This window comes from Mauremys reevesii, linkage group 7 (genome assembly GCF_016161935.1).
Source record: "Mauremys reevesii isolate NIE-2019 linkage group 7, ASM1616193v1, whole genome shotgun sequence".
Lineage (NCBI taxonomy): Eukaryota > Metazoa > Chordata > Testudines > Geoemydidae > Mauremys > Mauremys reevesii.
Genome location: NC_052629.1, coordinates 56,375,797 through 56,384,249, shown reverse-complemented (window position 1 = coordinate 56,384,249; position 8,453 = coordinate 56,375,797). Strand labels below are relative to the sequence as shown.

Here is an 8,453-nt window from a genome sequence, read left to right as displayed (position 1 = left end):
AGATCTACAGGCTTGACAATGCATCTCTGTCAGCCTTTCAAAGCTCTGGTTCTGGCCATGGCGTTGATGATGGCATCAGGTGTAGATATAAATAAACATGAAGAGAACATGAATTCATGCCCTGTCATTCAGTGTTGTGCTCCTGGAACCAATGGTTTACCAGGCAGAGATGGAAGAGATGGGAAAGAGGGTCCCAAAGGAGAAAAAGGAGACCAAGTTAAAGTGCTGTAATCATTTATCAAGATTATATCTGTGACCCGTCTATCAGTCCCCTTGGCGCTATCATCCTTTGTCTTCTGCCTTCCCTGGGTCCTTCTCAGATTCTGTCTCTCTCTTAGAACTTTAAAAGTTCTCTCTCTCCTCTGGCTGCTTTTAAGTATGCTCTTATGCCCCATCATGAGAAAAAGCATCCATCAATTTCACTTTCCCCTCTAGCTTTGGCAGAAGCCCTGCAGGCTGTTCCACGCAGGCAGGCCCTCATGCCTAGTCAGAGCCTCATTAACTTCTACTTGGTGCTCTACAGATGTGGAGATCTGCTTGCACAGGGCATCTTGCAGGATCAGGGCCCATGTTTACAAAGCACTGTAATGCATTTACAATGATATTCCATGTATATGTGATTTCTCATAAAAATAGTTGATTAACAGTGATCTCACAGAATCACAGATGTTAGAGCTCATTTGTAGATCTCACAGCAGGTTTGTTTCCTAAAGTGAACTATTGAATGCTTTGTCCAGTCCAATTTTGAATATCCCAGTGGAATTTTTCATCAATTTTTTTTTGCTAACTGCTTTCTTTTTAACCAAACACTAGGAGCAGGACTGAGGGGTTTGCAGGGTTTCCCTGGAAAGGCAGGACCTCGGGGAACAAAAGGAGATCAAGGACCACGAGGCGAGAGAGGACAAAAAGGAGAAAGTGCAAGTGAGAAGTCGACTCTCTCTGACTCAGGTATTCTGATCAATATCTGTTGTCACGTTTTGCATGGAGAAATTTGGTAGGCTCATGGCAATGTTCTGTATTTTTTAATCACTATTTGGGGGTAAAGAGCAGGGTATGCTCTCTCAAAGCTTTGGGGAGAATGAATGGTAATCAACATGGCACAACTACTGCATAGGAGAACAGGGGACAAACCCAAGCAATATGGAAATAGTCCCTGAAATGTGTTCACATGACTCACCTTTGCCCACAGAGGAAACTCTAGGGGATGTGTTATTTTTATCTCCTCCTCTTTTAAGATAACTGATAATTTTTTCCCCTTTTGCTCCTTTTCCCATTCATGCTTTCTCTTTGCTTTCCATCTTTGGGTGGAACACATTTGTTACTCTGAAGAAACACACTTTAAAAAAAACATTCTAACTGGAAAAAATCCCTAGAGCTATTCCCACACACAGATGATTGATTCTGATTAAGTGGAAGTGGTGAGCAGTGACAGAGAGAAGATCCCATCTGATTATTGTGTGTGTACCAGCACCCAGTTTGAAATGACATTTGAGTTCCCAGTGAAGAAAGCAAAGATATTATTTTTAGAGCCAGGTGAAATTTTTCATCCACATTTTTTTTCAACAAAAAATGCTGATTTGGGTCAACCAAAACATTTTGCAAATCTGTGTCAATTTCACTCAAGTATTTTGGTTGGGGAAAACAAACAAATTCTGAAAAAGACTGAAATGTTTTGTTTTGACACTTTTTAAATGAAAGTCCAGGGTTTTTTATTCAAAATTACTTTTGTTTTAAATTTTCCTTCAATTTCATTAAAAATGTTAAAAGCTCAAAATTAAAATAACACATTTTTCACAAACTGTGGGGGTAGGTTATCTGTTTGTTTGTTTTTTGTTCTTGTTGTTTAATTGCAAAACTGCCAGTGAACCAAAAAATCAGTTATCACCCAGCTGTAGTCATGTTGTGAATATTTTGGGAGCTGGCCACCCCTGGTTAGGGCATCATGCAGCCCACCCATACTGTAGCAGCTAGGCAACTGGCCAGTCCAGTTTGTTACTTACAAAGTGTAATTCATGTGCCTAGTGTTTTGTGGGTAAATTCTTACACACAGGTTAACTTCCCCATAACGCATGTACAATTTTAATTTTAATAATCTCTTTTGTTTCTGTTTTTTCTTTGCGGTGGGTCAAGAACGTTGGTAAGAAAACATTTATGTTAACGGGTACAAAAGATGCCTATGAAAATGGACAATCCCTGTGTGCAAAACCTGGAGGCACGCTCGCCTGTCCACACAATCAGGCTGAGAACTCAGCCTTGTGAGAAATAAAGAAGGATTCAGAATGAGCATATTTAGGGATGTCTCATGTGCAAATTGAAGGCAAATTTGTGTATCTGAATAGAGAACCTGTAACTTTACACAAACTGGGACACAGGAGAACCAAACAATAAAAAGAACGAAGACTGTGTCATAATGTACGACAATACAAAGTGAAATGACATGGATTGTTCAAATTGAGAAATATCAATTATTTGTGAATTTTAATCTTTTCCCATGATACGTTTGTTCTATCACATTCCAAAGTCCATTTAAAGCACTGGAAATGCTCCAATTAACTTACTGCGTAGAGCTGAATAAATAATGGATTTTTCAGTTCAGTGACCAAACTGAAAAATCTGGGCTGGAGGAGAGTTAAATTCAAACTGACACCATTTTTTTTTTAATTTTCCATCTCATTGTAAAACTTGAAAAAAAATTCATTTAGCGTTGACCAGAATGTTTTGGTGAACTCGCAACAATTTTTTTTTCAAGTTATTCATTTGGATTTGATTGTTTTCAGGTACTTTTCAATTGCTGAGATTTGAATTTGAAATGCTGTTTTGGAACACAATGTCAAAACAAAACATTTTGACATGGACAAAATGAAAATGTTTCAACTTTAAAAAAATCTTTTTTACTATTTGTCATATTTGACCCAAATTCTCAAATAGTTTTGGATCACTGACATTTTCAACCAAAAAAAATCTATTTGCTGGAATTCACCCTGATCTACTGGACTAAGGGCCCCAGAGTTTAATTCAGGGAGTTTTATATCTAGTCTAATCACCAGGGTATTTAGCGTGCAAGAGATCCAGAGCTGCAGATCATAACTGGATGACAAAGGGCTGCAAAGGTGGTAACATTTCCAGTGTCTGGCATGAGCAAAGTATATTCAAAAGCTGGGAAGGGTGTTGAATAGGTGTCATCATTTTCTAGTTCAAATAATGTGCCATCTAGGAATGAACACCTGTATAGTTATTTATTCTCTCTCATGCTTCTGTACTAACCTGAAGTATTGTTATCTGCTGGGTACCCTGCACTGCAAGAAGTGCTTCTTTCTCTGTCGATGGTTACTGGTGCAGATGACCATGTACCAAAGCAGCCACTCAAATACCTAGGGAGTGACTATACAGTATTGCTTGTTTTGTGGTCAGGCAGAAAGGCCTCTTCTGTCCCCACACAACCTAGAAACAGTGACAGTTTGTTCTGAAGTGCTTTGTGCACACCGGATGTTCCCTAAAGAGGGCACTGAGTAACCAAAAACAGCATCTTGACAGTTGTTTTCTCCTTGCCATAGGGAGATTCAGCCTAGAATTCCCTAATGAAAACGTAAATGTAATTGTTCATTCATTAGGAATTAAGTTGCATTGAATGTAATAGCACTATTGCTAATGAGTTCGTTTGGTGCTCAGATGGCTGGTTGATGTACTTTCTTTGGTGTTCCTGTGTAATTAAGCATGAGGAAAGCATTTGATAATGAACCACATCCCGTGGTTCTTCTCTCTAGGAACAATCGCAGTTCTCAGCTTAGAGTTAAGATGCAAGCTTGGAGCACTCTTACTACATCATGTTATTGGTACATTCTTATCCCTTTTTGTATGTAAATAACTGGCAGTGCATAATGTCCATGGTCCTATGTGATTTCAGCCTTTAGTGATGACATGGCTCCTAATGTGTGTTTACTCTAGTACTAAAATTAACTGAAATAATTATCACATAGACGCTTGAATGCTATTGTGTCCTATGGATCCTTAGGCTCCATAACAAAAAATCATTAATATGCAGAGTATTCCTGGAGCATTAACCATTTTCATAGTTTTCCATGCAGCTAGGGAAAACTGCAACATGCTAGAAGAGAGACTTTAAGCGCTATATCTGGTCAAAAGAAGAATATAACTTTAAAATACATTTAAATGTGTCCTATGTGTAATCAAAATTACAATCCAAGAGGAAGATGCTTTTTTGACAATCTAGTTTGACACACACATAAAATGCAGCTCACCATTTGAATGCAGCAGAAGGCAGGAGACTCTCAATGTTGTTACATTACATCCAAGGGTTTGACTCCCTCATAATTCTTGAAATTGGCCTAAATGTGATTTAAGTGACTCAGAGGCTATTGCTGGCCCTCTGCATAGGGGAAACTTTCACCCAGTATGCACTGTGAGGAGGTGACCATATCCCTTGCTGGATTAGACAGAGAAGGTTAATTCCCTGCAAAGGAAGCCAAGCATAGACTTTGTCATACCCTGTCAAACTTGCTGGGTTTGGTAATTAAGGAAAGAGTTTCTTTAATTAGTTTCTGGGCATGAAGACAAACCAATGTTTGGTCTTGACATTTGTGTGCTAAAGCAGGTGGTTCTCAACCAGGGGCCTGGGGGCCCCTATGGGACTGTTAGTAGATTTCAGGGGGGGCTGCCAAGCAGGATCAGCGTTCGAGTCGCTGGAGTTCAGGGCACAAAGCCTAAGCCCTGCCATGCAGGGCTGAAGCCTGGAGCCTTGAGTCCTGCCACCCAGGGCTGAAGCAGAAGCCTGAGCAACTTAGCTTCATGGGGCGCCCTGTGGCATGGAGCCCCGGGCAATTGCCCTGCTTGCTACCCGCTAATGCCGGCCCCGGCTTTTATATGCAGAAAACCAGTTGTTGTGGCATAGGTGGGACCTGGTGTTTTTATCACATGTTGGGGGGGGGCTCAGAAAGAAAAAGGTTGAGAACCTCTGTGCTAAAGTACAGAAATGCTGATGTTATGTTGCAACTTTAGATTGTAATGTGTTTGATATGTGGTGTTTATCTTAAAGTCAAACCTGCTGGTGCAGTGGTGAGAATCTCAGTTTTCATTTCAGATAAAAGTAAGTTTCTAGCCCTTGTGGGGAATGAGTTTACAAATGTGACCCAAGAAAAGGCTCACAGCCGAGAACCTAAATACAAAGCGGGGTCTGACTTGCAATTTTTGAACACTTTGGGTCGGTAATATCAGGAAGAGCAGTAGAGTTGTGCGATTCTGTCTAGGAAGAAAAACTGGCAGACTTATTTACCCAATGGCTTTAGGCTTTAAAGGCTATTTAAGAAATATTCCAAAGACTGTTTGTATTTTGGATGTGCTTATGAAGAATTGTGCAGTCCCTTCAAACCTGCTATGAGCTGTCACTCACACCTGCATTCAGGGTTCTGGGTAAAATAGCCTTGATGTTTATCTATGTGCAATGCTCTCTGAATCTAGCCTGTGCCTCAGCCATTCTGCAGAGATTCGGGGGGGGGGGGGAGGGAATAGTTGTGGATAATTTACCCCCATCTCAGGAGCATTTTACACTCACTTGGCAGAGATGTCAATGATTAAATCAGGCCAGGGCTAGTAAAGAATCAGGCCTCTTCTACATGTAGCTGCATCTGAAAATGAAAGCCAAAGAAACAGATTTAGAGGGGCAACGAGAGGCCTGGGCCAGGAAAAGGGAGAGGACTAGAGCCATCTGGATTACAACATTCAGTCCAAGTAGCCCAACAACGCAATATTTGCTCACCAACCCCAACAATGTAACATTCAGAAGTGCAATTGTCTGCTGAAAGTTTTGCAAATGAATAAAAAAGTTCAGACTTACAATCCACTTGAGCCTTAGATTATTGCCAAACACATCCATGTTGCAAAAGAGAGATCAGCCTAAATGGGGCCCTCGAGCTGCTCAGCAGGCTGGCTCGGTGCTGAGCCGCACTGTCTGGAGGCAGTTTTGCCCAGGAAAAGTGGCTGTTAAACTTTAACACTCATGTTAATTTGTTGCCTCATGTCCCGCTGCATTGGTGTTTAGCACTGCGGTACAGAGTGACATGGAGTTATGTATAATAGAAAAATGGGTATGTATTACACTTCTTATTCATGCCACCATATGCTAGTGCTCTGTGTTTCTCTGGGCGGGTTATTCTTTCCAGCACCAAGCAAACAGAAAGAAAAGTCTGTGTTATTATAATTAACAAAAATACACTGCTACGGAATAGCTTTGATTCTTATGCTGTAAGGAATTATGGAGGCCCATTTATCTTGCTTTTAATGGGCCTGGTAATTATGCCAACACAAAGAGGACCAGATAGCGATTTGAAAGAATACATACTGCAGCACTAGCTATTAGGCAGCCTTGTCTCCCTTCAGTCCTGCTTCTGTAGCCTGGACATAGGTGGCTGCATTTCTCAGAATGAATGAGATTATGACCTTGTGAACAACTAATGTTGGCAAAGATGGTTTCTCACAGTTAATAGAAGGGAATGTTTGAGTGTAATTTTCTTGAAGATCAGAAGTTTATAATACCTAAAGAGTCAGTGCTATGTTAGGGGGAGACACTCTCCCACCAGCATAGCTACCACCACTCATTGTGGGTGGTTGAATTATGCCGGGAGAGCTCTCTCCCACCGTCACAGAGCAGCTACATGGGAGACCTTAGAGCACCACAGCTGTAGCAATACAGCTGTGCTGCTGTCACGTCTCTAGTGTAGACATAGCCTGAGTGTGCCTACGTGGAAAAGCAAAATCTTTGTTAAATAGCATTTTAATTTGATTTCCCCTAAAAGGCTATTGGGTGCCAGGCATTCTGGTGGGGTAACCCTCAAATGTTCTGGTGTGAGGATCTAAGCCCTGGTTTGATCGCTATCTGGGAGCAAAATGTGTCCATCTTAAGAAAAGCTTTTCTTTTTCCAGCTGGCTGTATCGTGGGAAGCCCTGGACAAATGCCCCCACATTTGGATCACTGGCTGTATCTCATGGCCCCATAAGGCTCACTAAATTTCAAGGCAGTCCAAGTAACTGCATAGATATTTAGAGCACTTAGAAGAGTTGAGCTTTAAACAGAAAGCTGGTCTTAGCCTTATTTCTACTGTAAAAATACAAGGGACTCGGACTTGCACATGCTGCTGCACACTTGACAGCTATTATTCTTGTTTTTGCAAAGCCATGGGGCTGAAGTCAATAGATGCTACTGCAATCCATGTACTCATCCATAACACGTAAACAATGGCCAGTTAGACACATAATTGGCCACTTGTACATACAAGTGGTTGATTTGTATATGCATTCTCAGTAAATGTGCCCCCAATTTAGTGTGTGGAATATTTCAGTTTCAGCAGTTTCTCTTTGGTCCTGAAGACTGGTCCTGAAGTTTTTTTGCTGCAGGATGGCTACCTTTAAATGTGCTATTGTGTGTCCAGGGAGATTGAAGTGTTCTCCTACAGGTTTTTGTATATTGCCATTCCTAATATCTGATTTGTGTCCATTTATCCTTTTCTGTAGAGACTGTCCAGTTTGGCCGATGTACATAGCAGAGGGGCATTGCTGGCATATGATGGCATATATTACATTGGTGGACGTGCAGGTGAATGAACCAGTGATGGTGTGGCTGATCTGGTTAGGTCCTGTGATGGTGTCACTGGTGTAGATATGTGGGCAGAGTTGGCATTGAGGTTTGTTGCATGGATTGGTTCCTGAGTTAGAGTTATTATGGTGCAGTGTGCAGTTACTGGTGAGAATATGCTTCAGGTTGGCAGGTTGTCTGTGGGCAAGGACTGTCCTGCCACCCAAGGCCTATGAAAGTGAGGGATCGTTGTCCAGGATGGGTTGTAGATCCCTGATGATGTGTTGGAAGGGTTTTAGCTGGGGACTGTATGCGATGGCCAGTGGAGTTCTGTTAGTTTCTTTCTTGGGTTTGTCTTGCAGTATGAGGCTTCTGGGTACACGTCTGGCTCTGTTGATCTGTTACCTTATTTCCTCGTGCGGGTATTGCAGTTTTGAGAATGCTTGGTGAAGATTTTGTAGGTGTTGGTCTCTGTCTGAGGGGTTGGAGCAGATGCGGTTGTACCTCAGTGCTTGGCTGTAGACAATGGATCGTGTGGTGTGCTCGGGATGGAAGCTGGAGGCATGAAGGTAGGCATAGCGGTCGGTAGGTTTTCGGTATAGGGTGGTGTTAACATGACCATCACTTATTTGCACATTGGTGTCTAGGAAGTGGACCTCCCGTGTAGATTGGTCCAGGCTGAGGTTGATGGTGGGGTGGAAGCTGTTGAAATCATGGTGGAATTTTTCCAGAGTCTCCTTCCCATGGGTCCAGATGATGAAGATGTCATCAATGTAGCGTAAGTAGAGAAGGGGCGTGAGTGGACGAGAGCTGAGGAAGCGTTGTTCCAGGTCAGCCATAAAAATGTTGGCATATTGTGCAGCCATGC

At 41.9% G+C, this 8,453-nt stretch overlaps 1 pseudogene; it reads left to right on the top strand.

Annotated features, from left to right (window-relative positions):
• On the top strand, window positions 1–2,482 carry LOC120409608 (annotated as a pseudogene).
• Window positions 2,483–8,453: the final 5,971 nt, after the last annotated feature.